The 27,410-nt window shown below is 48.3% G+C and overlaps 1 protein-coding gene across 3 annotated transcripts in view; it reads right to left on the reverse strand.

Moving 5' to 3' along the window:
- Window positions 1–27,410, reverse strand: part of LOC139050435 (excitatory amino acid transporter-like) — a 217,440-nt gene that overhangs the window by 105,679 nt on the left and 84,351 nt on the right. The window contains exon 1 of one of the 3 annotated variants that reach the window (XM_070526807.1): window positions 26,680–27,226. The exons of 1 other annotated variant lie outside the window; for it this stretch is intronic. The gene's annotated coding sequence lies outside the window, so the exon portion shown is untranslated. Of the gene's footprint in view, window positions 1–26,679; window positions 27,227–27,410 lie in introns of those variants that run through there. One more of the 3 variants, XM_070526809.1, reaches the window with a different exon arrangement.

Here is a 27,410-nt window from a genome sequence, read left to right on the forward strand (position 1 = left end):
GCCTGGGGCACAAAGGGGCAAAGGGGCAAATTAAAGCCAGAGGGGTCGGTCAGCCGATGCGTGGTCTCTTGAAAGGCAGGCTGGCACCGGAGACACAATCCATCTTTGCACTTAGTTGTATGGGCCCGCCGGATGAGACGAACGACGCACAAGACGGCAGCGTGAATCGGTGGGTGCGCTTCGGCAGGGGTGCCCTTTGCGGCACGCAGTGGGCGATGGTTTCAATTAGGGTGCGAAGACGGGGCAACGCAGATGTTCGTTCCCAGTAAGTGCTCTTCAAAGTGTCGGGAGACTTTTCCATACTTGTCGCAGAGCAGGACGGTTGAGATGTTGTTTGTTTGTTTGTTTGTTGTTTGGTGGTTCCTTTCTCTCCCTCTATCTTTCTGAATGTTCCGAGGAACGCAGGGAGAGGGTGAGAGAGAGAGAGTGTGTCCAATAAATGACAGCCCAGTTGACCCAATAAGGTCGCTGGGGTGTCGTGATTTGCCGTGAGGGGATTCTTGGAGGAGCAACTCAAGGGTTAAACCTGGCTCCCGCCCTCTCACGGTAGGTTCCGGGCGCAGGAAAGGTGCTATGCATATTCGGCTCTGCCGAGTTAAGGCGCCGGTCCCAGTGTAACCAAAGGGTCTAGACGTACGAACGGTGTTAAGCATTATCGACTACGTCGATTTGATACGTCAGACCCACTGTATATGGCTGTCGATGTAAATATTGTGTACATAAAGTCTTTTCTCTAAGTGCAAACGTCTATGGCGTCCCATCTCTGATGGAAGAGGAGAAACGATGACGACGGCAGCTGAAAGAAAGTTTCTCTATGTAAGATGGGTACGCCAGCTTGGATCACTCTGTACAACGAGTATAGGAAGGTAGAAAATCTAGTACGATGATGATACTATTGGTGTCAGTGGTGGCGATGTCAAACGGTATACCTGGCTAGACGGGGTTATTCGGTGTCATAAATCTGTGAGCGGAATGCAGTCCTTATCATGCCGTTGAGTGACAAATGCCACGGATGACTCGTTGACAGCACGCGTTACCCAGGCGCACGTTACGAACACGGAAGCAGTGGTTCCCGATCGAGGCACCACGTTCCACCAGCGGAACACACTGAGAGAGCGACATAACGACGCATTTCGCCTGTATACCACAACACCCGAAATGGTTCGACCATCTGTTGGCAAGCTAGGTTTCTAGAGGGAAAAGTAAATATGACCCGTTACCTGCCGTCCTTGAATTGACCTTACGCGGAGAACGAGATCGCGCACGATTAGCCGACGCACGGCCGAATCACCGGAGGAAACGTCGCAAAATGGAAGCATCCGCATGTTACTTGAAGAATATATGACATCAACGCGAATAGCCCGAAAACAAAGGCCACTTAAAGAGTATGATCATTTTCTGAAGCAAGACTTGAAACTGATACCATTGACATGCTCGCGCTGGATATTGCAGAAGCCCATTTGCCTCTTCTTGCTTGCAGAAGGCTTGCAGAAGGCTTGCAGAAGGATATTGCAGAAGGCCTTCTTGCTTACGGCTGGTGGGGTTCCGTGAAGGCTTGCAGAAGGCTTGCAGAAGGATATTGCAGAACGCCTTCTTGCTTACGGCTGGTGGGGTTCCGTGAAGGCTTGCAGAAGGCTTGCAGAAGGATATTGCAGAAGGCCTTCTTGCTTACGGTTGGTGGGGTTCCGTGGACCAGCCGTAATGAACATTTGTGTGCCCGCGGCCCTACTGCTTGCTGCCGACGCGGCCAGACACTAACGTTCTTGAGTGTCAACTACAACTTGGCGTCTGGCTTATGACGCGTCAGCGTTTTGCTGCAGTCTCCACGAAGTTAAAGTTTCTCTCTAGCTTTCTTTTATAATGTTAGTGCGGTAGCCGTATAATTCAGGAGCAATCGGTATTCTAGACGAGCATGGCCCTTCGTTGGACGATGAAGCGTAGACTTTGCGTGCTCCATTAAGCCGACTGGGCGACAGAACAAGCACAAATAAAGAAAAGAAAAAAAACGATATTGGGACCATGGCCAAGTACACGGAAAGCCACCAAAACCCGTCTGCAATTTTTAAAGATGAAGGGCTCAGAGGCGCTTTGTGCCTTGCGTTAGTCTTAAACGTGTACGCGGTCAAACCTTTCGAAAAAAAGTCACTAGACAGTCTGTAGAAAGATTACAGGTTTGTATACGTGAAGTCTGCACGTTGTCTATTGACAGCTCGTGACTTACGTCATTACCCAAATTGTCTATTAATGTTCGTGCGCTTTCCGCAAAGAAGCTGTTCGAAAGCCTTCGCAACACAATATTCCAAAGCAAATTCACTTGCTAACGACACTTTCCTATAAATTGCCTGTAGGCATCACACAATCAAGTGGAACAGACCTTAGTGAGGCAAGAAGGTCTACAAGACAGCGAGCTAAACTGAATAAATGTTTACTGATCGTGACGAGTATAACGCGTCAGACATCCTTGAGGGGTACATAAAAAAAAAAGAAGAGGGAAAATAAGTCTACGGCCATGTTATGTGGATCGGAACAATTAGTTTTATCGCAAGGGAAGACGAACATGCGGCTCCTCTTCCACGCTTACGCAGGTCCCTCGTTTTCGCGAAGTTAAACGCACATGGGCGTCGTGCTACCGTAAAGCCACGTGGAGCTCAGCGGGCGAATCGCCGATCCAACAATGACGTCATCTCCGTGCGCGGTCCGGAAGACTCGAAGCGCGCGACGACGTCGCAAGCGAGCAAGTGCCTCGACGCTTGAATAGGTCCCCTAAAGAGCCCCTCTACACTGCTTCCTCGTACAGAGCTTTCCTTTCTTTCTTTCTTTCTTTCTTTCTTTCTTTCTTTCTTTCTTTCTTTCTTTCTTTCTTTCTTTCTTTCTTTTTTAATGTTCTGTTTTGACGGCGCCCTGCGGGTTTGGCGAAAGTGGACGGCGCCTCTTGAGCAACAATGCACGGAACAGTGGGGGAGGGTGGTAGGGGAGAGGGTGCTGCAGATTGCTCCGTGGCGTCTTGCGCCTGGCTGTGGGCAGCAGCAGCAACAGCAGCAGCTTCCGAGTGTTGGAAAGCGAGCGAAAGCTACTATATAATTTGGGCGACTTTGAAAAACAAAACAAAAAACACATCATTCTTGCGGCGAAGAGGTGAGCCGGACAGCTATAGGTCCCGGATGCTCTACCCGTTCTGGCAACCTCCCCTTCCCCCCACTACCCTCCCCCCCCCCCCGCCGCTTTTGTTTGCCTAGAGGAACCGGCGAAACGAGGGTAAACTGACGCTATAAATGCCCGCACTTAGAGAAGGTAACACTCTCTGAACATCGTTTAGCACTTCCAGCGAGCGTATTTTGTAACAATAGGCGCGGCGCCGCAAAGCGAGCTTGGTATATACACAAAAATTACCGCGAGGGTCGGTGGGCTAACGGATAGAACGTAAACGACCAGAGAATAATACCTAAATGAAAAACAAACAAACATTAGACACCTCTTTCGCTCGCACATTACTCAGGGGCGCCCAAGTTAAGTGCAGTCCCCGCTTTCTTGTGTGATCCCCGTTGAGATCACCGACACATGCCCCAAAATATGTTTCTCCACGCTGCGCTCATTTCTTTCTTTCTTTTTTCCATCCCTTGTTTAGGCGTCGGTTCTCCGGTTTCCTGTGCGTCCCCCAAGTCTGCCCCTAACTCGCCCAGAAAGAAACTAAGCTGAAGCCTATCCAGAACAGCGACGACGTCGAATGTTGAGAACAGCGAAGACATGTGGACGTTGCCACGCGAAAGCAGCTGTGAGCTAGAAAAATGGGGTCTGTGGTTGCCTTCGTCCGTGCGTCGCGCATAAGGCGCTGCCACTGCGCGTTCTCAAATCTCCATGGCAACCGCTGCGTGGAAATCAGAGGGGAATCCGGGAGCTGAAGAGAAACGATGCAGAGAAGCCAAATAACTACGGAGGAGGCCGCAGCGAGGTGGTAAATGGACGGAAACATGGCGCCCATGACGTGTTTACACCTCCCCGTAGTCGTTTTAGGTGCTTCCAGCACGCGAAAGCATGTCCTTCGAGATTAGCTTCTTTTACCCTGAATCAATAGGATCGCGATTTGAGCGGCGCCTACTATTTCTGAAGGAGATAAACGAGGCGCAAGGGAATGCCCGCAGTGCCTATAGTTGTTGAGGTTCAATGCAGGGCGTGTCGCCGCGGAAGCGGAGGAATCGAAAGAAATATTTCAACACGGGAGGAGCTTGCAAAAAGGTTGGGAAAATTGAGCATACGCCATATCATAGGAAGGCTTCCCTTTGCAGCTACTGTCGCTTGAAATAAGCGAAGGCCACGGAGAGAATCGGGAAAGTGTTCTTTTTTTCTTGTCTTTTATATTCTTTCTTTTTTTCACGTTGCTTCCCCAACTTGCGACTGATCACTGAGTTTGGGGCTGTGCAGCCGCATTCCGGGTTTATGAGGAGCGGTACAGTGGAGCGCGGGATGTGTTAGAAGTTTGATTTGATCACGTGCGTTGCTTTAGCGTGCGCCCACGAAAGCGTTCTTCCATTCCGCCCACATGTAGACGTAGCCTGGCAACCAGTATTCGGTCCGAGCTGCAGAAAGCCGCAACCAACGAGACGCCACTGCATGTGTCTTGAATCTCCAAAATTCCGGAAATACTGAATGCGCAAGAAAGAAGGACAAAACGAAAGAAATAAAGAAAAAAGAAATTTCATCGCAGCCAACGTACCCTTCGTTTAATCTAAACTTGCAGCGGAGATTTCCCTGTACGACCACAACCTACGTCACTCCCCTACGTCACAGGCCGAAGACGCGGGGAAATGCGATTTCTTCGCCTGTTCCCTGCTCCGAACAATGTTGTGGCGCACTGTACGCCCCATAGATACATCATTATCATAATCGTCGTCATCGCCAGACCATGTCCACTGCAGGACAAAACCATCTTCCAGCGACCTCCAGTGACCAGTGCATCAGCTGACAGCCGCCTATAGTGCCTGCATGCCCCCGAATTTCGTCAAACTGAACGTAATTCACCACCATTCCCTCCCCATCTTCCCATGGCACCAATCTTGTGAATCTCACAGACCACCGGTTACCTGTCTATACGCACTACAAGGTCTGCCAAACTCCCTTTCTTCCTCTTATTGTGAAATATAAAATCTCAGCTACCACCGTTTGCTATAACAGATCAGCTCCGCTGTCGTCCTGTCTCGTAACGTTAGGCCCATTATTTTTCGCTCCATCGCTTATTGCGATGCCCACAGCTTCTTATCAAGCAAAGCTGCACATGGGGTCACATCGCCAGTCGATGCGTTTAGGTAATGCGTCACGTGTCCCCTTTGCGTCACGTGTTCTCTAGCGCAACAACGTATTCTTTCCAGCGGCGTGTCATTCAGCTTATGAATAGCTCTGCATCAAGTAGCGCTGACGGGAAGTTTGGCATTCTCTTCGCCATGTTGACTTTGCTTCATCACATCTAGTTGTAGAATATATATATATATATATATATATATATATATATATATATATATATATATATATATAGTCCTCGAAAGTGCGATCTCCATACGGATTTTTACTCTCAACGTCGAGACACCCCATTTTTGCATGGAAGTGTTGGCATTACAAAGAAATCAGAAGTTTTCTTTTTGAGGTCCGTGCATCGGTATTTATGCGAAAATTCTCGGTTCCTTCTTTTTTATAAGCTTCTAGCAGAGCACTTCATTAGCAACATCTGCATCACGCGCGTTGTATTGTTCCTCCGTCTTGATCATTTATAATTTATAACAGCTTTTCCCTCATCCTACATCCCGGAAAGCCAACAGGATACTCATATCTATCGTTCCCTCCTTTCGTCCTCTCTCGTTCTACCTCTTTCTCTGTTGGACGAAAATTGAAAAAAAAAGAGAAAGCAAGATAAGAAAAAATCAAAGGAAAGAAAGGTGGGTCAACCAAAGAGTATCTTTACTTAGCTACGTCGTACTGGTGAAGAAGAAGATTGGGTAAATAGAAAAAAAAGAAAAAAAAGAAACAACATACGATTACCTGTGTGGCCACTATCACAGTCTGTGAAGTTCCTGTATAGTCGCACACAGAGAGGCGTGAATAAAAGGAATCGGAGTTGTTCGTTCTCGGAAGGCGGCAATTAGAGTCAAAAGGATGCTAAATCATTGCTCACTAGGATCAGTCAAGAGTCAGTCAAACAGTCAAGAGGCACCGCGCCGTTCCTAATTAGCCGGCTGCTAGTGTCTTCAACCCGTCTTCGTCTTTCATCCTTCCTTAATTTTCTCGGGACATTCCGTTTCTGGGTGCAAAGGGAATGCTTCTGCCAATGTTGATCGGGAACAATCCGATTACCTTACCGCGTTGCGAAGAGAATCCGCAAGTGGCTCCTTAAAAGCGAGCAGACGCCGCGACTAACGAGGATAAAAGAAGCCGCCTTTGACAGCGCCGAACGAAGGGCCACGGCGAAGGAATGCCCGCTGCCACAGTCAAAGGAACGCGCTACAAAAGCAAACCAAATGAGACGACAAGGCGACAAACCAGGCGGTAACCCCCCTCGAAAGAAGCCGTACCCAAACGCGAGCAGGCGGTGAACACACACACACATACAACAAAAGAAAGATGGCGAAAGACGTAGCGAACGCGCCAACAACAACAACAACAACAACCAAGGAAACCACGGAGTCGAGCAAAAAAGCGAAGCGTGAGCACAGCGCCGCGCAGTCGCACGCAAGGCGACAGACGGGGGCAAGAAAGAGGTCGGCAAACAAGGGAGAAACAATGACAATGCCGGCACCGGGAGGGGGCGCGGCGATCAGCGAAGAAAAAGCAGCGCCGCGAGGCGGGCGGGCGGGGAACGGTAAACCGAACGGTACCGCTGATTAACGGAGACGCGAGCGAAGAACCTGCGGCGCACCCGAAAAGACGCTGGAACGCCGCCGGCAGCTCGCGACGCCGGGGCCCAATCGGTTACCCCTGGCAACCGAGTCCGCGACTCCCTGCCCCCCCTTCCCCCCGGCTACATCGTACCCCCAACACCCAATGACTCTTTCGCGCGCGCGGGAAAAAAGGATCACCGTTGCCAGAGCAGGTCGGCGGGAATCAACCGAACGCGAGAGATTGCGACGAGCGCACAGGTTGCCATGGCGCACCGGGCGGGCTTGAGAAGCTCTGAACCGTGGAGAGCGCTACAAATACATTACTAGAGGGAACTCGAGATACCACGGGAACTACGCCCAGCTACCATGGGAACGACGGGGAGTACGTGGATTTGTTCAATCTTCGTCCTTGCGGCTTCAGATGTGCCTGTGGTGTTATCTTCCGCGCGTTATCTTTCTAAATTTCCAAGCAATCATTTTTGTTAAAGACCGAAATGCAATAAGTATCTGCGCCGATGCATAATTATTGCCAACGCAATATTTTGTTGAAGATGATCAGCATGCTAATTCGCAAAGCCCTTCGAAGCTAGAACAATAAAGTACAGGCAAATCAACATACGACCCATCATCTCCTTGCTGGCTGAACAACCATAATGACAGCTCGTGGAGACACAATAACACCAGCGTCTGCTCTAGTAACATTCGCAGCAAACTTCATGCTCTGAAAAAGGGAGTTCATTCATCATCACGTAAATAGAAATCATTTATTAGGTGTAGCAACAGGTAAAAAATGGAATGGCTTGTAGTTCGTGCGACGTATACTCACTGCTAATCTAAACTGGGGGATAAATGCTGAAGCCTCAAGTAGAGAGAGCGATACAAAAGGGGAGGAAAGATAAGGAAGGTAGCCAGCGTAAGTACCGGCTGACAGTGGAAAAGGGTAAAGAGAACAAAAAGTGAAAAAATAAAAAAAATAGAAAAACTCGCACAATAACGCGATGTTACGCGTTACAACATTCAAAGGCGGTCGCACAATTCACAAGCCCTTAAAAACTTGAGCAGAGCCCTTAAGACCCCGAGTGCCGAAACCCGTCTGCACCAGTGTCCTAGAGCTTTTTCTTCTGTGAAGGGGCGATTGGCCAGTTTTTCAAGCCTCAAGGAACAACGCCGAAGTTGCTATAGGCGTTCTGCTGCCGTGTACGAGGTCGGGTGTTCGATGCCCAGTCAAGGCAGCCCGATTCTGAAAGGGATGGAAGGCAGGAATGCTCGTGTACTTTATTGAGGCGCCCATATTAAGAGAACCTCAGGTGACCAATAATAATTCGGAGCCCTCCACTTTGGCGTCTCTTATAGCCCCAGTTTTGCCTAGCTCATTACCGGCGAGTCCTCCAGAGCCTCAAATGGACTGATCAATTTTCTTGGCACTCATTTTGTTAGCGTAATTAGAAAGCTTACGAGTCAGAGTGTCGAATAATGGAGTGGTAACGCGGAAAACGCCGTTGAATATGTTAATCAGAATTTTCGGGGAATGCGGTGAGGATGTAGTCGTGCACTGTAAGTATGCTGGAAACAATGACCGGTGAGCTCGATAGCGATTATACGCCGGCATTGGCGGGAGGCAGACCACATGCAAGCGCGGTCGTAGCTGTGAGAAAATATTGTTTTGTTTATCGAGCTGACGTTCCCGCGATTCATGATCATTTCTGCGATAACAGCTACGCGTGATTTCGCGGTTTCTTGTCCAACAGCATCGGTCATTAACGAGTGAATGATGTTTTTTAGCCAAGCCAAGTTCCCTAAACTGAAACCACGCTTTTGCACGTGATACGCAGTTCAGCGTGTTGCCGGAGCCAAGCGCGCGCTTTGGATTTGAAGCCTGTCGTCCGTCGAAGTCCTGAACGAGCTGGAACAAAGGACTTTGGTTCGCACGCGTGCTCGGAGTCTCGCGCGTGTACAAAAGCAATTATGTGCGCCGCCATGCATTGTGGGACACGAGCGCCTCTTGTTAGCGTAAACGTTTTTTTTTCCTAATACGATTAGAATAAAGAGCAAGAGCCTAGTAATATATGAACTGCGATTTTAAGCAATAAGTCCACAGTACTTTATACGGAAGGACTTACTATACTACATCCGATGTACAGAGGCTTCACCGCCAATTCACGCTAATTACTGAGTTTGGATCGAGACCTTCTTTGCCAGTTTAAAATTATGATTCCTACTTAAATAGCGAATAGTATGCCAGATTCTATCACTTTAACTCATGGTCGTTTCATATGCATCAATGTCTCACCAGACGTTGATCTCACCGGACGTTGAGCTTGGAGATTTGACAAGTGGCGCATGCACTTTCGTATGCACGGACCGCTACTAAAGGAGTCGGTTCACAGCGTCCCACCCGCGCACTATACTCCTGATGACATGAACTGCCAGTTCTAGTTTGGCACGTCATATTCGTGCTGCTGCGGTCATTCTACAGCACTCAATGAAGCGCCCACACCTCTATAAACATCACAATTAGCTTTTTTTTTCTGCCACTACAGAAATAACTGAAATGGATGTGTGAGATTTCACGACATATACCTACATCGAAGGGGCCTCTGTGCAACAGCATCTGACTATCTGAACGCACACGGCATTACGAAAGCGAGCCGTCCGCACGGCTAAACTTCCAAGAAAGTTCTTGAAGCGGAATCATCTTGCAGCCTCTCTGAATGTTGCTGCTTCCGAGCCAACCCAAGAATGCGGAGGTAGCTGACTCTGACTCCCTCAGCGCCCATCCCTTCTCCACCGCCGCGCATAAGATCACAAATAAGTAGAATGAACGGGTGACCAAACAACCAGTAAACAGTCACGGAACAGAATCTGATAAAGACAACCACTTATTTATTAAATAAGGCCTGTTACTGGACTGGTTGATTCATAACGCTTAAGATTAGACGCTGTGCAAAACAGACAAATAGAGTCAATGGTCAATGCTTTGCATTTTTCGACTACAACTGCAACGGTTAGGTTGGGTTAGGTTAGGTTAGGTTAAATAGATGCGAAGGCTTGAAGAGTTGTTTTGCGCAGTGTCTTGTCCTATATGTGGAGGCTTCTTGCTGCAGCGATGCGTCTCCGCAGCTTACGCGCAGAGCGAAATTAGACTGCCTCAAACTGAGCGTGGCTCGCAATGTTAACACGTTGTCGAAGTGACTTCCCAAAGATACTAAAATAGCGCACCGGCTTTTTTTAGGTGAAGGCGCGGCGAACGACTACAGCGACTCTTCTAGTCGACGGCAGCGTTCACAGAGTGTTTGCGAAAAGACTGCAAAGCATCGCACTGTAGGGCCGGGCTGTGCGCACCGCGAAAGCACAGCGGTAGCAGCAAAAGCGGAAGAATGACCAGGTCCTTGGTGGCGGAACCATTAAAAAGTGGGCAGAATTTGGTGACGTAATGAGAATCCACATCGCTTCGGATTCATTTTTTTATTTCGGGGATGTTTTGCTGTTTCACAATTATTTAGGGGATGCGCTATCGCAAAAGACATGCATGCCTCTGCATAGAGTGGTACTAAGGGCCAGGATAGATATTGCCGTAATAGAACAAGTTGGGCGAATTGGGTTCCTTTCGTAAAGTAAAGTAAATGAAGTAGCAGAAAGCGGGAAAGCGGGCAACACATCCGACCTCTGCCTAGCCCTCATTCGTTTTTTACGCTCTACACTTTCATTGTGGACCAAGAGAGAGACGAGATTGACTGAGTAAAGGCACACCATTCTTGCGCAATCGGCAAAGGACGAAGAACATGGAGGCGTGTACAACAGCGAATTAAAGCGTCCGAACAGTTGACGCGCTCTTGTCATTCACGTATTCAGTACATGGGCCTGGACCGGAGATAATGTAACGATTGTAGCCCAGTGATAATAAAAGGAAATCCACCATTGTTAATGTATCTGCCTCTGAGAACTATACCTGCAACTTATCACAAGTGCTACTATATAGGCTATGCGTCAAGTTTCCTCTGCCTAAATAAAAATTTTGAGGTATCAGAACAGCGTTGGACATTACAGTGTTAAGGACGACAAACCTGCATAAATCGCAGTAGCGTTAATTGGCATTCGTTGTGCTGCACGTGCTCATGTATTTGGATCGTGTGACTGCGGCCTACCTATTTCCTCTCTATCCTTCTACCTCCTATACACCCCGCGTACACCCAGGGCGTCGAACCAGATTTAGCGTTCCGGTTGACCTCCTTCCTCTTTCTTGTGCGCATCGCCCAACGAAGACAACTTTAAGCACCATCAGAAACACTGGTTTCACTGATATACTTTATAGTTTGTTGATTGTCGCCGGCGGCATTTGCGTATGTTGTGTATATGTGTCCTGTATTGTGCGTATCACTTCATTTTTCGTCATACCTATCTGCGGTTGAATGCTGGGCATGCCTCCAGGCAAACTCCGCCAAGTTTCATTAAGGAGCATATCTCTCTCTCTCTCTTGCTCTCTCAGGTGCAATCGTTCCGAGCATAAATGGCCATCCGAAACCATCGCCGGTGAGGAACACTTTCATCCCGCGTGTATGGCCCCTGGGAGATGGTTGGCGGTTACACTTTCTTCTCGTCCGGCAACAATCACTGACCGCTGTGATTCGCTCGCTGTTCCCGATGATTTGCGAGACTCTGGACACCCGCTCCCCAAACTGCTGCAAGATGCCACCGTCGTTACACCTCGGTACGCGTGCTGCCGCGGGTCCCAACAACTGTGCCGTGGAACGCCGAAGCGACGAACGGAGAAGAGTTTGGCGGGGAGGAGGGAACCGCTGTTCAAATATTGACCCCGAGCGGAGTCCGTGCGAAAGGGGCGGCGTTCATCAGCCCGGAAGGGCCGGAGCCGCGGCTTCGAGGCGCTCGCCTCGACGCTGCGAGGTGACGGTCGAGTCCAGCGCTGCCTTGTGCATTACCTGAGACGTGTCTCGACTGGGCCGTTCACGCTGCGCCGTGTGCTGCGCACCTGTATCGAGCTTGAGAATCTCTGTGGCCACAGCGCGACCTTTGGGAGCAGTTAGTTAGTTTGTTTTGTAGCGAACAAAATGCACGCTCCGAAGACGCATCGACAAAGCAACGCAAGAGTCTTGTCCTGCTGCACTGTTTTGGCGAAGCCTCTGACAGTCGGGTCGCCCAACCTAGAGTTCGCGCGCGCCTTCACGACGTGTTCCGCGAACCTTTATTACAACTGATGAAAGTGCGAGAGCTTCCATAATCCTGGAGTCGCGCAGCCGGAGGCCATCAGTCCCGAACAAAGAGAGAAAAAACTTTGCAGTTCGTTTGTTGTGTCTTTTGTGCGTGCGTGCATGCGTGTGCGCGCCCATTTCCGTGGTTGCGACGTGCGCCCACGAAAGTTCCAAATTTAAAAGATTAGTGAGCGCGAAATCAAGACGAGAACAGAGGTGGAAACACGTAAACGTCTTGTGTATACGCATTGCTCATTCTCTCCCCTCTATCTTCATCGCCACTTCGTGCCCAATAATTTTTGAAGTAAATGTAAACTAACTAGCCAGAGGTTGGTCCACATTGAACTTTTCTTTGTCAACTGCGACCAAGACGCTCGGAAAAGTTCACCGCGACGGCAAAAGGGTATCAGCAAAAGTAGAAGAAAATCTAGGTCCCTCGCGGCACAGCTATTAAACGGGGCTGAACAGGGAGATGTAACGACCGGGGTGTTCTGTTATTGCAGTATTATTTATGGGACATGTTATGGCCGCACAGAAGGAGGCCAGCGTTCAAAGTATAAAGTCTAGCGAGGAACTCCATGCGTTACATTCGTATCGAGAAAGAAGTGCTGAAATTCAGCAGCGAAATCAGTTTTAGTTGCTGTTTTCGTACTACGGAAAAACGCCGCTTTGTAATATCTGTCAACTTAGAACGGCATTGCCACTTCCAGAAACCGCATTGCCACTTCGCTTCAGATTTTAAGTACTCAACTCTCGCAACTCGTGCAACTCACAGAGATTCTAGCAAGACTTTATGCTTTGAGTTCCAGCCGTCTTGAATTCTGCGACCGCAACATATCTCTCAAAGTCATCGTTCAGAAACGTTATTAGCTAAGTTTGGTTATTTCGCTTATCGCGAAACTGCCGATTGTCGAGCCAATTATGTTTTCGCTGACCACGGCAGTTGCTGGGTGCCGTCTACCCAAACGAATCGCACAGAGAAATAGCATAAGAAGCCAACAAATCAGGCCCCTCGGTTGACGCCGCTTTCTTCTCGTTAACACATAGAAAAGAATTAGGCGTTCAATGCTGCGATCGGACCTTGGCCTCCCAGCCCAATAAGTGCTATGCCCTAATCACTACGACCCAATCGCTCCTTTTCTTTCGTGGCACTGATTATGAACGCGCTCTACTTTTCCTACTAGGTCACGATCGCGCGCATACTTTCCACCCGTGTCAGCGCCAAGAAGCTTGTCGAGATAACTAGCGTGGCGCTCACTGTCGCGTAATACATGCAAGAGCACTTGCTAGCGAGAGCAAGAGCTACACATACATACGCCCTATCCATGGACTAGTCACATCGCAGAAGGGTCGCACTCTTTTCAAGCCTCTACAACATTATTTGTCACGCCGTTACCCGTTGTTTCCATCTTTGCGGCGCACAGTTCCCGGGCTAGATTGGACGCGACGCGCGGAGGGAGGCTGCAACAACGCGCTTATCGCATTTCACGCCTGGGCTCGCGTGAAACGTAACCATAGAGGACGACGCGTAATATCTCACATCACGCCGCGCTTGGCACGCGAGACGACAGCAGCCAAGGCACGAACGGGGACCCGTCGGGACGGCAACATCCATTGGCATGTCTGCTTCTCCAGTGGAAGGGCCCCGATAACTGAAACAGGCGCACATCCGAGACGGTGTTTTAATTTCGGCTGCCCCGGACAACGTAGCTAAAAAGTAAGATCACTCAAAACAAAGAGGGAAGAAATAGGAAAGAAGTCCTACAATACAACCACTCAGCCAACGTTGTGAATCGTGGGTACTGAGTTTTCTACGACCTGGCGCCGTTTCGTTTAGCAGCGACATTGTGTTATCACTCAGTGTTCTGTCGTTATATTAACGCGACACCGTTAAGGGCGCCGTGTCGCAGAAAATCCGGCATCGGCGTCCCGCGTCGTACGCCGGCCATCTTTCAGCGAAAAGTCATGTCGGACCACGCAGGCACTCAGTGTAGCACAAAGACGTTACTGAACTAATTTCTGAAAGTAAAATGCCCAAAAAATCGTAAAGTACAACCAACGCGCCACGTACAAACATGATAGTGTCGGTCTGCAGTTTGAATACACCAGAAATCCTAATTTTGTTACGGGGAAACACAAAGGAACTCCTTTTCCAGCGTTTCTACCATTCATAGACCGGCGCACCGAGCACGGTTCCTTGCAACACCACCATCCAGATGGCGCTCGCCTCATCGCATTCGCGGCTCACAGAAGAGGCCGCGCCTCCACCAGAAGCTGCACCTTCGTGCGCAGCATTTGCCGCCAGCGTTTCCCGGTAAACATTACGGTTACATAAGCTGCAGTTGCCGGGAAGCGTGAGAAGAATTACGTCAGGGATCTTTGAATGCTATCGCGTTCCACTGTTAAAGGCAATGCTTAAGCATCCTCCAAATCATCCACAACACCTAACGCGCTACCGTATATAAATGTACCCTATAGCCCGCTCTGCTCTGTCGAGGCGCGTTCATGGCGTCGCAGCCAATGGGAACTTACCTGCTGTTTCGCTGCTACAGACGACAGACGCCGCTTTATTTATTTTTCGCTCAGCGAGCCCGAATTAGCTAGAATTAACAGAATAAACAAATAACAAAGAACTACTCAAAAAGAAGTTACGTTTTAAACCTGAAGGTTACCAGAAGGCCTACAGCTAAACGCACGAGTCAGTAGTCACATCATCACTTGAGTTCAGGTGCCCCAGTTCCGCACACTGAACAGATACAACCCAACGTCGCACGCTCCCACTAATGCGACGTACACGTTCATACCTCATTTTAGCACGCTTGGGAATGGGCGTGAGTCGCAGCGCCATCTTGTTTCTGCGCGGATGAGCGTAAGTGCATTCGATCGGCTCGGTTTGAGGCGAGCAAACACCGAAGCATTCCCTCGTCACTATAAAAAAAAGAAAAGAAGAAAGCGAAGGCCCAACAAGCGGGCCGGCAATCCGTTACGAAACATTGTCACAGGGAGAGAGGCACTAGTTTCATATCTACCTGGCAACTACACCTTTCTTTTCCCCTTCGCTACGTCTCCGACAACACTGGGTGATCCGTCACCCACGCCGAATATATTTTTTTCCCCCGCTTCTCAGACGCCAATAAAGCGCACTTCCACCGTATTCCTGAATAATGCAATAGGCGGAGCCGGAAAAAATAGACACAAATGTAGTAATCATCGAATTCCCTCCCGCCATCCACCGACACACAGAGGTCCGAGGGATGCGCATGAAATTCAAATGGGCAAGCAACGAAGCAGCGCGTTGTGTAACCTCGCGACGTAAAGTCGTGTATGGAACTTGCACATGTACCGACCCCCTAGAAACGTCTTGCAAATATAGACCCGCCCTCGTGTTCATCTACATCAGCTTTATTATTATTATCATTATTATATTTTGTTATTCTTCAGTGTGGAGACAAGTGTTTCAGTGCTCCCTTGCAACGGGACATGCGATGATTCAAATGCGAGCGGACTTCATCTGGTATAGGATGTACGAGAGCTGCTTCTCGTGGTAATTATCAAGCGTCCCAAACATGTACTCCATATCGGTACTCCATACTCCATAGTCCATATCGGTACTCCATACAGCTGCTAAACGAAAGGGTGAGTGCTTGCGTGTGTTTGTCAACGTGCGTTTGTTTATGTATATAGAGTTCTGCGTGCGTACGCTTGGGAGCATTACGTCGACGCGCATTGCTTGTCGGGCGCCGCCTCTGTTAGGAAACGCCCGAAAAATCTATAGAGACTCACTGTGTGTAGGGCGAATGCGACAGAAACCAACCTGGCGCCCACACAGACACCCACACAGACAACCATGCCTTGCACGCTTGCGCTCGACCATACAGATGTTTCGGTGCTGCCGTTTTCTCTTTTTTCAGAGTGGCTCGCGACAAATTTCTTCGCGCATGCACGAGCGAAAAAAGGTTGCCGTCACTGGGCAAATGAAGAGTAGGTGTCAGCTGCGCGTTTGGGCTGTCTACGTTGTGGCCCCGTGTTGGTCAAAGTTGCATTCGACAAGTTCGTCATCGGTTAAAAGCGAAGACACGCCCTGCATATTTACATCCGCTGTCCTAGCGTCAAGTAGCATTGCAAGCTCGCCGCTTCCTCCATGTGCCTTGACTACACCCGACTGTGGCGTAGGACGAACGAAACGACGGCATCCGAACCAGAAGGCGCCAGCGTGCATATGCGAACTGTAGACCCCGACGCGCAGTGGATAAGCCCCCCTATCAAGCCAAGCCGCCGCAGTCGTTGACACTCTCAACGCGGGAATAAAAAATTGGAGGACGCTTAAGCTTCGCCTTCAAGAGTGGAACGCGATAGCGTTCCCGTCGACCCGCCAATGGGTGTAAGACAATGGGCTACAGGGCAGCCATCACTTACGAGGCGCCCCGCATCAGACGCGGTGAGCGTCGAGCCATATGGTCGAGCAACGCGGCGTTCGGCGCAGCAATGAAACGTGCGCCTGAGCAAGCGGAGCGAACCAAAGAACTCGGTATCCCGGAGGGGGAAATGATGCACGCCAGCCAAACGCCGTGATCGGCACGGGCAGAGAGATAGAGAGATAGTGATCTAAAGAAAGGAAGGACGCTTGATTCTGCGGAGGGAGCGAGGCGAAGCGTTGTCAGGGGAGAGAGTCCGAACCGCGACAGCTCCAATGCGCGCGTGGCGCGCCATCTGTCGGGGCAGCGCCGTACATGGAGAGGAGGGGCTCTTCTGTGTTTGCCGCAAGATGGCTCTCCGTGTGCGGAAAGCGCAGAAGAAATGCAGCGAAACGCACTTCGCTACTCGTGTAATTGCGACTTCTGTAAGTTACATGTTCATAATTACCTATATACACCACAGTATAACTTTCCACGGCTCGTTTCGAAGGCAACACCGCATTCACTAGAGGCGCGTTTGTACCTTTTGGAAGCATCGAAATCGTGGCTGAGTGGTAGCGTCTCCGTCTCACACTCCGGAGACCCTGGTTCGATTCCCACCCAGACCATCTTGGAAGTTGCTTTTTATTTATGGAGTGCCTGCCGTGATTTATCGCTCACGGTCAACGCCGCAAAACGCTGACGCCGACGCCGACACCGACGCCGACACCCGACGCCGATACCGACGCCGACGACACCGGCTTTTCTGCGACACGAGCTCCTTAACGCTATCGCGTTAAAAGAGAGGCGAGGGGGACGGGCAGAGGAGGTAGCAGCGAACAACCGACGTTATCTGCGGCGTACCTCCGCGAGCTAGAGAGTGCGCTCAAGGAGTCGCAGTGTCACAGCCGAAGAAGGTGACACGGACCATCTCGCAGGCAGGTTATGCGCGAGTGGCGAGATTTAGGGATAGGAGGGGCGAAGAATAAGTTGCGCTGCTATAGTAGAACCGTAGAAGGTGGTTGAACCGAAGAGACAAGCTCCAGAAAAGGAACAAAAAAAGAAAGAAAGAAAGAAAGAAAGTCGCTGAAAAAATGTCTGACAATGCAAGCACAGCGTTATTATATATAGGGTTCGTCGGCAGGCCCGAGGTCAGGCCTTTGTCAGCGCGATAAGATGTCTTCTCCCTCTCGGGGGCTTGAAGAAAATTTTCCGCAATTCGGTTCCGAACCGAGGCTTGCACCCGCTCAAATGATGTGCGGATGGTCACGTGTCGTGATGACGACATCGAGGGGGGAAGCATTGCCCCCATCGTTACGCGATATGCGGTTTGCGCAACGGGTCGTCAGAGAAACCGCGAAGGTATGCAATTACTCTGGTAACAAGAGACCACGACAGCTGATCGCTTGAAGACATGGCACGCTTGGCCTTTTGGGAGCGCGTTGTTTGAGTGCTCAGCATTACTTGAATTTCGACATCTGGAGCGTGTTGAAAACATTGCACATGTACGTATGAAGCGTACCGAATTAGGTATCCAGTAAATGAGCCTGCAGTCTCCAAGTGCTGCGGGATCTTTAATGAGAAGACAGACATGAAACATGAGTTAATAGGAATGCCATTAGAGGCATATTCAGCATGACATAGACCCAGTCAAACTTCGACAGGCAGAAGACGTAACCGAAGTGCGGGCTATACCGGTTGCAATCCAAATGCGATGTCGCTTAGGGACCACATGAAATATGACGTAGTGAAACCTTATTTGACCGCAAGGGAAGTGGAAGGGCTGTTATCTCCCCGTTCAGCACTTATGAAAGCAAAACTTCTCGGTTGACAGTTGACTGCAGTGACCCATAGTGCTACGGGGTACAACGCGAGAGGACTTGTCGAAGGAGTGACCCAAAAGATGCGTCCGTTTTAGGAGTTTCCATGTTCGAACCGTACGTGAACGCTCGCGGTTCCCGGCTCCAATAAAACTGGAGCCGGAAAAGTTGGTTCCTTGACGCCTACTCACTGGTGTGTGTTTCACTACATGCTGAACTTCGCAATCGGTTGTGGCGGGACAAGAGTGCTGCAAGAGGCTGTACACAGACGGTTTCACGTAACTTGTGCCAATGGTTTTAAAAAAAGTGGTTAGTTGCAGCTGAATGAAACCAACGACATATGGTTGCCGTCATGTGGCATTAGGTTAGTCAGGTAAGTTCGGTTAGTTAGTTAGGTAAGTTAGGTTAGTTAGGTAACCTAAATGAACTATGCAAAATTTTTATATTCACTTTGGGGCCAAGCGCGTTTCGTGGCGTTGTGGAGGGCGTTCAGAAACGACCGACCCTATTTTTTTTGTGTACATGTACTGCATGTACGTGGCCACAAAAAATTCGCCACAGACAAAAAAACAACAAAGACTAAGTCATGCGGCGTCTGCCTACGCCTCGTCGTACGCCCATGCCCCCTGCCCAAGTAAAAGAAAACTTTACCTGCTTCATGCCCCACAAAGCCAGCAAATAATATAATGTTAAAAATTATGTATCTTTCAAGAAAGCACCATAATTTACAACTCTAATGTTAAATCCCTTCCCGGCTTTCATCGAAAAGAAGTGCTTTCGCCCAAACGGGCGCACAATATATTATAATGCACGCTAACTCCCACTCCAGTCTCTCCTACCCCTCCGCCTTTTGTCTAAAAGAAACGTTTTCACAGGAGTCCAACTAAAAATAGACGGATACTACAGTCAACTTCTGCCATTCATTCGCAAAAAAAGAAGAGCAACAACAACAAAAAGAAAAAAGACTGCACTCACCGCTTGATCGCGTTTTAGAATCCGAAACCTTAGAAACACAAAGACAAATTATGTAAGGGAGCCGCAGAGTCACCCCTCCCCTCTAAAAAAAGTGTTACCTTTGGGGAAGGCCATCGCCTGAAAGCTGCGCTGCAGAGTGAGGGAAAACAAAGAAGCTTAAACAAAATCACTCGCACTGCCTTTTCAGCCCGTGAATAAATTAGATTAGTCGGCGAGGAGCGATCCTAATTGCAACGACAAAAGCGGCTGCCGACTTGATGAAATATTTCCGTCTTTTTGCGCTTTTCTTCCGGCGCGCCATTCCGATTTCGCGATGCGCTCGACGCGAGAATGAAAAGAACAATTAAAAAAAGAATGAAGCTCGAAACGGTAAAGGGACGTCAGGTTATGAATTTCCTAGCCGACTACATTACGGCCCGACTGTTTTGACAGGGGGACGACATAATTGTGAAGGCTTGGCAGCGATGGGATGTGGGCTCAGGCATAATAACGTCCCGGAGGGATAACACATTGTCGCGAACGGAGATGAAGCGATCGCCACTTCCTGTCTCGGCCGCTGCGCTAAAGGAAATGGGAGGCAAAAATGTAGCTCGTTATTGAAGCGCTGAAAAAGCGATATAATACCGACTGTGTGTTCGTTTCTTGTAATCGCGATTGCACTTCTTTCTCACTTCTTCCAATGTATTTTTTTTTGCGCCTTTCTTGTTAATTTTCTCGCAGGGGAACGTCGTGCCAGTGCCAGCAAAGTGTGCGCCGAATATAAAAGTTCAGACGCAGACGCTGCGCTTACGCTTGCTGCGAGTTCTTTGAAACACAACTTCGAGCTCTACTTTGCGAAGTCGACTGCTGCTAATCCGATTAGCGAGTGAAAGCGCTGGACAGTCCGCTAAGCCGGATCACAGAAATGAATAAAGTATTACGTTCTGCCTTAGTACTATCGTTCGAACGAGTGGTGCGAGCCCAAGATCTGTATAGTTGTGACAAAGTCAGGTATATAATAATTTCCTACAAACGTCAGAATGTTTCGGAGTGATGGCGTTCCCTAACCGTCAATATCATTAATCATATTGATTGATTGATTGATTGATTGATTGATTGATTGATTGATTGATTGATTGATGAATTGTTTGAGTAGGCTTAGAGCACCAAAGCAATCAAGCCGCGGTCAGAGGCGCTCGTAGTCGAGGGCCTCGGATTTTGTCCGCCTGTGGCTCTTAGACGCACGCCTAAATCTATAGAGAGAAAATTCATCACAATAAAGATATAATAAATACGAACAGAGCACACAAAGTGGTCTTCACGTTGCTTTTGACACGCTCCGGCAACAGAATAATCAGCAAACAATTTACGAAGCGAGTCATGGAATGACCGTGTCGTTCGTTCATTTCTTTCGTCTGATATTTGTTCATCTACAAGCGATGCATGATGTTATCCATAGAGTTTATCACTATATTACCTAGAGAGAAATCTGGCGCTGCTGCTCTGTGGTATGCATGGGAATGCCGGTATATTGTGACTTCTCATTGGCATCGTTCTCGGAGAGCCAGGCAAGCAGAGTTCCGTCTCTCACAATGATTAATTTTCTACTAAAACAGCACGCAAGAAACTGTTCTAGCTTTATTATTACACAATAACAAGTTTTGTTTAACTATGAGAATTTGTAATTGAATGTACAATTATATGAAACGTAAGAAGTACCGGCGGGCCGCTAAAGTTGGAGGACAGACGACAAGATTCGTGCTCGCTTTGGAAAAGTTTGTCGTCTGTTCTTGCTTTTCTTCACTCGGTTATGCATTGTAGGTGAGTAAACGTCACTGGAAAATATAATATGCGTGAATGGACACATTTTATGAAGGTGTTACTCTAAGAAAGCGTTCTTTGTGTAGTCATATCCACGTTTCAGACGAAGCCTCTCACAACGCCAGCCAACAAAAGCCTCACAGACGCATATACCGTCATTCCCATGACGGCTCAGCGCCCTTTAGGAAACTCCCATTGACAGTGGCGCCAGATTTCCTTGTACGTATTGTAGTGAGAAATTTTATGATGTCATCTGTCAGTAGGTGAAATCTTAATCACAATACTGAACCTCGAAGGCCATGCTTGTGTGTATTGAAGACGCCGGGGTATAATAGGTGATGTACAGCGCATCGTCTATCGTCTGATGCGAACGCAACCGCAACTGAGGCGCTGCCTTTAAGCGAGGCAGTATTGCCTACCACTCCTTCAGCACTGCGTGAAGCCGTACTTCCAAGGGCGCACACGCGACTCCTAATTTAAGTGCGAACGGCCTTCTCCCATTTCAACTGAATTCGTGCCGGCGCAGCGCTGGTCATTCGAGCACCATTGCTCCTGTTGTCGTCGCCGCAGTCGCGAAATGCAGTTCGTAGAACCAGCGCACAGTACGTACGTCTGGTCGACTGGCGTACGTCTGCGTCCCGCATTCCAGTCGAGCAGACGTACGCCTGCACGTGACAGAAGTACGTGCCGTTACGGCAGACGACACGGCCTGCTTTCGACGTCTGCAACGAACGGCGTCTGAAGAGTCCCTCTTTATATTCCCTTCGTCGGCCAAGAATCTCCGCTTACATCACGTCTTTATTATTATCTTTTTCTTTTTGGGCTCCTGTGCCTCGTCGGTCATAAAGCATTCCGGGCATTTACGACCCCGTCCTCGCGCGTTTGGCCGCGTTACGCCGAGGAGAATAATCACAAAAAAAAAACAACGAAGCCAGAAAGTTGGGTGCGACGCTTCCATAAAGAGGCTCTCGTTAATTGCCTACCGGTTCTAAAAAAAACAAACAAAAACAGATAGACGTTTCTCGCTCGCCAGATAAAGGCGTTCGCAAGGACACTACATAGAGACGCGAATCCCCAACCCGAGGTGTACAAAACAAAAGCCTCAGCAGGGAAGAGATGGGTTTAGGGAAGAGTGGGGAAGCCACTGGTCTCTTCGGTGAAGTAATCGATCGACATTAGAAGCTGTCTAACGTCAAGGCCTTTCTTTTTTTTGTTCTCGTTGTTGCTGTTGTAACTTCGCATAAGTGTGTGGCGGAATTCGGCCATGTCTTACGGCACTTTGCTGCTGCAAAATAGCATCAGTGTTGCTTGTTTAAAAGAAATATGCGGCGTCAGCTACACTGCAAAAGCTGCGGACTTAATGAGAAGCGTGTAATTGTCGAAAAGCGGCAGTTCTATTGAGTCTTCAGGTAAAAGAAATAGTGCGGTCCTTGCAGTTTAAAAAATCGAATGTACCCGCATTCACAAACACTCTTTCGCTAGAATTATCCGTAATAGCCGATTCTAGTCCACCCTGATGATGGCCAATGGCGAAGATCATTTCGAACGTAGAAAAGCCATATGTGAGTTAGGCCCATGATTCTTAAATGAACTTTCTGTGGCATATATTTCAGCACCAGGGAGAAAAATAAAATAAGTACACAGAACACTTTGCGCATTGATAATTTTAACTTTTTTCTTCTTCTCCAAGGACGACTTATAAAACAAACGGTAATGTGTTGGTGCACTGAAGATACTACGTCAGATTTTATCTCGAAACGAGGAAACGTCTCATTGAACAGCATGTATTTCCCACATATGGATCAAGAGCCAATAAAGCATTATCCCTGAGCAAAATGTATCTGAACTTTTTGCCCTCCATCATGGATACCGCGAGGGTAAGACGCTGCACCTCTGTGTTCCCTATCATTTCAAGCACCCTCTCAAGGATGACGATTCTTATCAGTGATTTGACTTCGTGACGAGCACTCGTAGTTTTGTTATCGCAGCAATACACTTCCACTGATATGAAATGATTGCCGGCGGCTGATCTGGCTCGATACATACATACATACATACATACGTACATACATACATACATACATACATACATACATACATACATACATACATACATACATACATACATACATACATACATACATACATACATACATACATACATACATACATACATACATACATACATACATACATACATACATACATACGTACATACATACATACATATAACCGAGAAAGAAGGAGGTTAACCGAGGGGCTCGATTTTTATTAGTCATATCACAAGAAGCCAACAAACCCTGACACCATGGACAACATAGGGGACATGTGCTTAATAAAATGAAACAAAGAAACGATAAATTAATGGAAATTAAGGTGGATGAAAAAACAACTTGCCGCAGGTGGGAACCGAACCCACAACCTTCACATTTAGCGCGCGATGCTCTACCAAATGAGCTACCGCGGCGCCGTTTTCCCATCCGCGTTCTTGGGTATTTATGTGTCCTAGCAGAACCCTGGGAGTCTTAGCCAGCGCCACCACTCACAGACCTTGGCGGCGGACGTGGAACGACCTTTTCTGCCGCAGGCGTCACGAGAATGTTATCTTTTTGGGTGAAGGCAACAGGTCAATAAACCCACTTATGCTACCTGAAGGCATCAATGTTGCCGGATTCGAGAACCTCGTTATGTAATAAACGAGAAGAAAGGGGGTTAACCAAGGGGTCAAATTTTTATTAGTCATATCATAAGAAGCGAACAAACACTGACACCAAGGACAGCATAGGGGACATTACTTGCGCTTAATAAAATGAAACAAAGAAACGATAAATTAATGGAAATTAAAGTGGATGAAAAAACAACTTGCCGCAGGTGGGAACCGAACCTACAACCTTCGCATTTCATCCACTTTAATTTCTATTAATTTATCGTTTCTTTCATTCATTTTATTAAGCACAAGTAATTTCCCCTATGTTGTCCTTGGTGTCAGTGTTTGTTGGCTTCTTGTGATATGAGCGCGAAATTAAAAACGCTCAAGTTCGGCCCAAATCTTTCCCCAGAGAAATCAACCCCTGTCTGTTCATTGAGTGAAAATAGAGTTTCGATGTAGCCCCTCGGCAATATCAAATTATTTAGCGTTGGTATTAAACCTCTTTTCAACAAAGAAGGAAGCTAGCAGCGCTTTACGCTACAGTGATGCAACGCGAGCGCCAAGTAGAGTCTGCAGATCCTTTCGAAATACTTTTTTTACGTAGCGACACCCCCTGCTATGTCTGCTTGGACCGGAAATGCGCTCGTCAGCTTGTTCTGGCGTGTGCCACGTGCTGTCTAAATTTTCACGTTCACAGTTGTTATTTTCTAGTTTCTTTTTTTTAATCTTTCGCAGGAAACTTGCAGTCATTGTCACATGAATCGCAGCTGCACAGGTCGAAACCGCAGATGGTGGCGATGCAGAATGGCGATAACACTCGGTTCAACGTAAATGCTGTTGCCGCTTCGGCAACAAATGAAAAGCGTAAAAAAACACTGCAGATCCAACGCACATGGTCGAATTTATGTGAAACGAAGCTCAATTAAGGGACACAATTTCGTTCGATTTCATCCTATTCAAGTTGTAATGTGATGGAATATTAATATGTTTATCATTCACAAAGCCGCAAATTCATTTTCATGCAATTTTTATGTTAATGTACCGAATCGTTCACAGGCTATGCCGAGAAGCAAACTCCAAAGCAAGTAGACGCACACTTTAAGACGTATAGGCAACGATGTCACAAGGACGAAGGCAACATATCAGGCTTGTTCAGAGAATAATGGTGATGACAGGTGTATGCACAGGCAAGTACGACGCAGTATCAAGCAACATGTAGGGCTTCCATGCCTCTTGTATCACAGTGGAACATGCCAATTCTGCAGGATTGCGGAGAAAAGAGGTAAGCATACTTTGTCAGCATACAAGCTTTTGTGTAGGAATCGTAGTGGGACACGCCCATTCTGGAGGATTGTCCAAGAAATGACACCCAGCCAGTTCTTCATAATGAGTGGCTAAATCAAAGAATCCGTTAAATGTAATTATTAAATAATACGAGTATATCGGTGTGCTTTGGAAGTGCCTGTAAGTCGACAATGCATGCTCAGGTTTTACGTAGAATGTTATTTTTTGCACAGAACAGATGCGTGCATACTAGTTCAGCATGAGGAGGTATACCTTCATGTAACCTTTGAATATATACCCACAAAAACAGTCGCCGAGAGAGCGACAAACCTAACTGGAAGCCACGGCAAAACTGAAGATAGGCAAAACTTTGCTTTCAAAAGATCATAAATGTAACTATAGTGGTGCGTGTAAATGCCTGTATTTCTCAAACTCGCCAGATATCGCTTAATTACAATTCCCCTATATTCTATGGCGTATGCACGTCAGCTCTTGTGCAACCATATTGGTCTACCTGCACGAAAAGAGTCTGCTTCGCAACCTCTGGAATAAACGCGACTGATTTTGTAAGCACTAGGATAAGAGACAGTTAAAATGATACCTCAGACAGCTCATCGGTAGCACGAAAAAAAAAAGATCAACAGAATCTATGTCACGAGGAATGTCGACAACGCGACTAGCCGTGACGCAATGCAGCAATACACCGTACTGCCACCGCGGAAACGCGCCATATGCCTGTATAAGGAGTGTGCTACAGCCGGGCCTCTCCCTCGCGCTTCCTCTGTACACGTAGCGCCATCCAACGGCGCGCCCACGAAGTCTACGCATGGCCTCCGAGATTCGCGGTGCACAGTGTGCGCGAACACTCGGAACTATTCCTCAAGGAACTGCGATTAAGTGGGCGGACATTTCAATGCTTCAACTCCTGCTATACGCAGCTAGATGAGTATCCGAGGTGAGGATACCAGCGCCTCTTGTGTTGACAAACACGAAGCTTGTCAAGAATAGCAGATTGATCTCGAACCTGAAGTGCTGTTGCCGGAATGCAGCTCAGATACAATACATGCAAAATCACATGGCCGCATGCGCACATCAAGCAAGGGCTCTTTGCATTCTAGAACGCTAGACGACACGTGTTGTATAGGAAACGTAACGCCTATTCGTGCGTGACATTTTTCATGCATTCACTTTTCGCGTCGGTGCTGACACAAGTCTTGCATGCTCTCCAATATGAAGCAGCAACGGAGATAATCGAGAAAAGTGGTTTAATGTTTGGGAAAGTGCATTGAAACGGTAGCTCTAAAGCGGCCAGTTGATGGCCCGGGTCCCAAGAGACCTTTCGTGTAGGCGCAGATGCAGCAGAATGTCATGCACAATTTGAAGGCGCGAACACAGTTATACCTTCTGTCGAGTTAGAAGCACTGAAAGGTACACAGGCCCATGTCATAGCGCGTGCTTGGACGATGCACATGTTCTCGCCCGTATTTGGTAGCGTAAAAAGTACATTTAACCGTCGTCACCTTAATTTCAACCTGCACATATACGCACATCGGTCACATATATTCCCAATTTCAATATGCTGATAAATTCCATTTACTAGCGAGGGCTCATCAGTAAGCACAGAATATGCTAATTAGAGATTGAATATTTGAATCAAATTACGCAAGTAAGAATACTTATGCTGACCTGAGTGAAGCCGTCTCTGGCGCGGAACGTCGCTTGATAACTGTCGATCTGCCGACTTCAGCGGCAGCGAAGTCTCCAGCGCTGATCGAGAAGCACACCGTTATCACGACACTACCGGTCGACCCGTCGATGCAAAATAGGGAAGAAAAAGAGCAACAACACCTATAAAGAGATGACACACCGGCCGATCTGTGCAACGAAATCCACGGCACAGTCCCCAATCCGTTAATCCGTCAAATGGAGCGCAGCGTACTTCGGCGACAACGTGGTGGAAGAGAAGACGCCGTCGAGGCAGGGAGTATGCAGACCGAGCAGACGACTTTCTGCTGGAATACTCCGGCGAAAAACTCCCCCGCGCTCTCTCCCAGCACCCTCGTCGCTGCCGGCTCGGTGGCGAACGCGCGACGTATGGAGAGGGTCTCGGCGAGGCAGAGGCAGCGAAAGCGCGCGGCGCCTCAGCGAGCCACGACGGGAGTGGTAGATTGCGAGACTTTCGTTCTCTCTTTCTTTTTTTTTCCTTCTTTTGATCTCTTCACGGCCGTCGCCGTTGCTGCTTGCTGCGCCAGCGGAACACAACACCCTTTCTCACGCGGCCGCACGCCACTCGCATCCTTTTTGTAGTACTTCCGAAACGCCGGTGCGAGGGTGAAAACAACGAAAGAAAGGATAAAGAGAAGGAGAGAAGCAAATGAGAGGACAAGTCGAAGCCGGCGCGCAATCCGGAGCCGAGC

The sequence above is a fragment of the Dermacentor albipictus genome, chromosome 10 (genome assembly GCF_038994185.2).
Source record: "Dermacentor albipictus isolate Rhodes 1998 colony chromosome 10, USDA_Dalb.pri_finalv2, whole genome shotgun sequence".
Lineage (NCBI taxonomy): Eukaryota > Metazoa > Arthropoda > Arachnida > Ixodida > Ixodidae > Dermacentor > Dermacentor albipictus.